Source organism: Benincasa hispida, chromosome 5 (genome assembly GCF_009727055.1).
Source record: "Benincasa hispida cultivar B227 chromosome 5, ASM972705v1, whole genome shotgun sequence".
In the NCBI taxonomy this organism is placed as follows: domain Eukaryota; kingdom Viridiplantae; phylum Streptophyta; class Magnoliopsida; order Cucurbitales; family Cucurbitaceae; genus Benincasa; species Benincasa hispida.
The window spans coordinates 33,980,381-33,986,436 of record NC_052353.1 but is presented as its reverse complement, the minus strand read 5'-3'; the positions used below and the strand labels follow the sequence as shown (position 1 = coordinate 33,986,436).

The following is a 6,056-nucleotide window of genomic DNA, read 5'->3' as shown; positions in this document are numbered from 1 at the left end:
AAACATTTAAATATGATTATATGTTATATATGATAGAACATATGGTTATATATACATATATATATAGTTTTATATTAAAATAGAATTAATTTATTTTTTATTGTAATTTTAATTTTGAAATAAAGGGAGGGAAGTAACTTCCTTCCCCTTAATTCTCTCAACTATCACGTAGTGAGTGGGAAGATGGTTTTCTTCTAGAGTTTCTTCTTCTTCATAAAGCTCTTTATGTGTGATGGAATAAAGAAAAATCTCTGCAATTTTTTTCTCCCAAATCTCTCCTCTCTTCTTTTATTTTCACTCTCCAAAAATCATAAAGCCCACTAAACTTTTTTTTATTCTCATCCCAAAGAATACAGAGATAACATTCGTGGTGGTGGCCATTTGGAAATCGATTTTGATTGACTGTTTTGAAGAAGGAATCGTGTGAAGAAAAAGGTTCTTCAAAGGTAAGGATTTCTTGAAACCTTAATTTTCTTTTCTATTTTTATGTTGTGGCATGCTGTAAATTTCTTTTTTTCTTTTTTTTCTTTTTTTTTTTTTTGCATAATATTGTGACTTTAATTTATGTTTTGTGTAAAACTAATATTGGGATCGATCACTATCTTTCCGCTCAGGGCCTTTATAGGTTCCTTCAGGATCAACCTCATATGCGAGATTAAGTTTGGTTCACCTAGCTCTACCTCACCTCTGAAGATCAAGTTTGGTTTGACTAGGCTTCGCCTTATCTACGAGATCAAGTTTCGTTCACCTAGCTTCGCTTCAACTTTAGAGATAATTTCAATTTTCCTAGACTTTGTCTAATTTGCAAGATCAAGTTTTGTTTGCCTCACTCCACCTCATCTCTAAAGATCAAGTTCAATGCGCCTAGCTTTGCCTCATTTCAGAAGATCATGTTTGATTTGCCTGGCTTCGCCTCATCTTTAAAGATTAAAACCGACTCGTCTGGCTTCACCTCATATGCGAGATTAAGTTTGGCCCACTAGCTCTGCCTCATATGCTAGATCAAGTCTGATCCCCCTGGCTCTACTTCATCTCCAAAGATAAAGTCTAGTCCATCTACCTCCACTCTGTCTCCAAGTTCAAACTTTGTTGAAGTTGGTAATCACTTCTGCAGGCTACATGACCTCTAACGGATGTGTCTAGCAGGAGTCATAAGTTTGACATCAAAGTTGAAGAAGACGATCAATCCCTCAAGTTACACAACCCCTAAGGGATATGTCTAATAGGAGTCAGATCATTGAAACTGAAGCTGGGGCATCCTACACTTCTATAGGTACATGACCCCTCAAGAATGTATCTAGTAGGAGTTAGGTCACCGAAGACAAAAAGGAAGCTGGGGTGTTCAACCACTCTAACAGGTTACACGACTCTTAGGGATGTGTCTAGCAGATGGTAGGTCGTTGACGATGAAAACAAAGCTAGGATAGTTTACATAATCCCTAATGGATGTGTCTAGCAGAAGTCAGGTCACAGATGACGAAAATGAAGCTGGGGCGTCCAATCACTTCTGCAAGTTACATGATCCCTAAGGGATGCGTCTAGCAAGAATTAGGTCACTGATCACAAAACTAAAGCTAGGGTTCTCGACCATTCCTATGGGTTACACAACCCCTAAGGGACGTGTCTAGTAGGATTCAGGTTGTTAATGACGAAAAGGAAGTTAGGACGTCCGACCACTCTTGTAGGTTAACGATCCCTAAGAGATATGCCTAGTAGGAGTTAGGTTGCTGATGATGAACCTGAAGTTGGGGCATCCGACTATTCTTGCAAGTACACGACTTCTGGCTCTATACCAATTGAAGGACTATGAAATGCGAAGGGGAAGCGGGATCGGTCCCAATTTTAGTTTTTCACAAAACGTAAAATACAAAAAATATAAAATATGCATTTAAGACAAATTTAAGCATACTTAGAGAATTAGTAAAGAGAAGAATTAGGGTTTCAAAATTTATTAACCTCTTGAAGACAAATCTTCTTCACGAGTTCCTCTCGAGATGATCAACAAATCTCCTTGAATCACGATCTCAACAAACAGCAGCAATATCAAAATAAATCATTAGGCACCACCACAAGAAAGTCCTCTATATTTTTTTTAGAGTTTGAGAATAACAGAAGTGTGTGAGCTTTTTAAATTAATTTTGGGAGCAGGAGGAAAAGGAGAAATTGAGAGGAAAAGTTTTTATTTGATTCTTGGGGAAGAGGAGAAATCGATTGCAGACCCAAGCCTTTTGTGAGACCTTGTGTGTACTTTCAACAAAGAGAAGATGAATCTACTTCAACCACCATTCCTAAGTATAATTAAAGAGAGAAAAAAGGGGAGGAAAGTTATTTTAATAACTCTCTTCCTTTAATTTAAATTCAATTAAAAAATAAAAAATAAATTAAAACTAATTTAAATTTATTTAATATATAATTATATAGTACCCCCTTACTATATAATACATATTATATTATATAGAATATAACATATAACCTATAGTTTATATTATATCAAATATAAGATAACTTATAATTTATAATTCTCTCATTAATATATAGTATTTAATGTGAATCAAATTCATATTAATTTAATTATATGAACCCAATGCATATAATTAATATTTGAATCATATTCAAATGTTTATTTCCTCTCAAATAAATTTTTATATTATAATGTATCAAATAAACAATATTATTTAATTTTTAGTTTGACTGATAAATCTTTGTACACAAATTTCACTTTTTAACTATTTGTATAGATAAAATTTAAATACCAGTTAATATTATATATTTTGAACGATACAATTTTGTCTTTCTTTTTAATTTTAATTCATTGTATTTTTGTTTTAGACTTTATAAAATTGTTAAGAAAAATATAGAATTCAAAAAATAAAATATGAAACTGTTAGATTAGATTGTTTCACATTCAAAGTGTGAATGCGAGTGCCGGAGGTGGTTGTTGGTAACGGCCTCTTTATGTTACATACTATTCCTCTTATTCTTCTACTTATTTTGTAGGGTGCACATGATTGTGCATACACTTTATTTGACTTTTAAATATTTAAAATTGAATTAGTCGAAATAAAGAATACTTTGGGAATATCTAAATTTAGTCTATAAAAAATAATTAAAAAGTGAAATTTGTCGACAAAATTTTATCAATCAAAATAAATAATATAGTATTTAAATTTAACCATAAAAAATAACTAAAAAGTAATGATTGGAAACAAAATCCTAAAAATAAGAATATGTACAACATTGACAAGAATATGAGATTAAACATCAGACTTCAAAGTGTAGGGAGTAGTTCATGATTGGAGATACCCTCAATTTTTTTCAAACTAAAATTAAAAATGTTTTTGCTTGAATAGCAAATAATCATCAAATCTCTACTCCACATTGTTAAACTACCTAGAAAAAAATCTTCTCTTAAATATAATAAAATAAGCGTTTGTATTTTTAAATATAGTATAAAGTGTAATAAATTTTTGACATAATTTAAAATTCAAAAGAAGCTAGTATGAAATAAAATTGAAATTTGTACCTAAATAAGACTCCAACTTTTAGATTTAAATATTTAATAGCTCTCCCTAAATTTTAGGAAAAAAACTTGGAATAATTAGTCAAATTAAAAGTTAAAAAAAACTGAAAAGAAGTTTGGAAAAGCTATTATACAATTGCAAAATTTAATAATGAAAAAGAAACATTAATTAGAATTAATGACAATCAGAAACATAGAAACACATAAAAATGGGAAATAAACTATTTATTTATTATTTTTTTATTGGAAACAATATAAGTGTCCGAAAATTGAGAATTTAAATTCGTAAAAAGGAAAAAGAAAAGGAAATCCGGGGATTTGAAAATTCCTTCACTAAAAAGTAAAAAGATGAGCAAATCCGAATTTGAAACTGAAAGCCTTTTGTTTTCCCAAAAGCATTTGGAAGAAACTAAACCTATAAATAGAGAACATCTCACCATATTATCACTCACTCAAATTTCCAAAGTTGAAAAAATAATGGCTGCTTCAACGAAATCTCTTTGGATCTCTATTTTCTTTTTCTTTTCCTATCTTCTTCTTTCAATGCTCATCTACTAAAAGTCTGTATGTTCGACGCTATCTATCAACTCGGTGATTCTATTTCAGACACTGGAAATCTCATTCGAGAAAAATCTCAACACTCCTTTTTCTCACCTTCCTTACGGCGAATCGTTCTTTAACAATCCCACTGGTCGATGCTCCAACGGTCTACTTATGATCGATTACTTTGGTACCTATTATTTTTAACCTTTTATATTATGTTTTTTTGTTTATTAATTCATTGTATTGCTCCACAATAATTCATGACTAATAACATGTAACAGTGATTTCAATTTGTAGCTTTAGATGCAGGGCTTCTTTGGTGAGTCCTTATTTGAACAAAGATGCTTTGACAAATCATGGAGTCAACTTTGCAGTTGCTGGTTCTACGGCTTTGTCTTCTGAACTTCTTTTCCAAAAGAAAATATCTTCTCCAGTTACTAACTCTTCTCTCAGCCATCAACTTGATTGGATGTTCTCTCATTTCAATTCCATTTGTTACAATCAAAGAGGTAACTAATTAACCTCTTTGATTAATATAATGTGGATAAATACATTTTGATTAATATATAAATATTTTGAGATATATTTTCTTTAAGTTTTTTTCCTTTAATTTTACATTTTGTTTAATGTTGGATAGTTTCACAAATATCTACATGTTGTGTGTAGATTGCAACGAGAAATTGTACAATGCTTTATTCTTGGTGGGTGAGATTGGCGGCAATGACTATAACTATGCACTCTTCCAAGGCAAAACTATTCAAGAGGTAAAAGATATGGTGCCCGATGTTGTCCAATCCATAAGTCTGCTGTTGAGGTAATTTGTTGCTAAGATATTCTTTTTTCATGTTTTTGTTTTTGGTTCCTCGTCATATGAATATGGGAGAAGTTTTTTATACTTAATTTTTTTTTGTGATGTTTGTAGAGAGTAATAAAGCTATGGTGCTACTCGAGTTGTTGTTCCTGGAAACTTTCCAATGGATGTTTCCCCATCTATCCACTGGATTCCAAACCAATGATACAAGTGCGTATGATGAACTCCACTGTTTAAAGGATTTGAATGGTTTTGCCAGCTATCACAATGATCAAGTCAAAGAAGCGATTGAAGTATTGAAGAAAGAGAATCCACATACCGTTATCGTTTATGGTGATTACTATAATGCATTCCTTTGGATTCTTCGTCATGCTTTTGTACTAGGTATGTTTTTCACATCACACAAAATCTTGATATAGTTAGATGTTGATTGAAACGTTTCTCAAATTTGTATGTTTTGAATTCTCTAAACCCTATTTTCTATGAGCAGGATTTGATGAAGGTTCTTTGCAAAAATCATGTTGTGGGGTTGGAGGAAATTACAACTTTAACCTTATGAAAATGTGTGGGCTTCCTGGAGTTGAAGTTTGTCAAAATCCTAATGAGCATATTAGTTGGATGGAGTCCACTTGACACAGAAGGCTTATAAGTTCATGGCACATTGGCTCATCCATGCTATTTTTCCTGAATTGCATTGCCTTATTTAATTTGTACTTTAGAGGATATATATTTTTTTTGCTTTTTTTAATAATTTTTTTTTTAGTTCAACGAATGTGAGGTAGAATTCATCCATCGCGTGTGATGGTAATTGAAGTCTTATTTGTTTATATTCATATGGAAAGTTTCTTAGTACTTTTAACTTCTTGGTGTAACAATGTATGTTTTCTTCTTCTTTTTAATTTTTTTTTTGTTTAATAGGTTGTTGACCTATTTTAAATTGGGACAGAATTTGTTTACAAAAGTGTTTTGTTAATTTCCAGACTTACTTTTTTCTTTTTATAAAAAAACTTGGTCATTTGCGTCAAAACAAAAGATGAGATCTTCCATCTATCTCGCCGGCATCTCTCTCCTACTTCTTTCTCCTACCTCACTCAACAATCTCTCTCCTTCTTTCCCTTCCTCCTCCTGTAATTGTAACCCCATTTTCGTCCTTTTCAGCTGGGGTTTTCATTTTCGCTTCTC

The 6,056-nt window shown here is 31.7% G+C and overlaps 1 pseudogene; it reads left to right on the top strand.

The window, feature by feature from the left end:
* The first annotated feature begins 3,997 nt into the window (after nucleotides 1–3,997).
* Nucleotides 3,998–5,581, top strand: LOC120077106 (annotated as a pseudogene).
* Nucleotides 5,582–6,056: the final 475 nt, after the last annotated feature.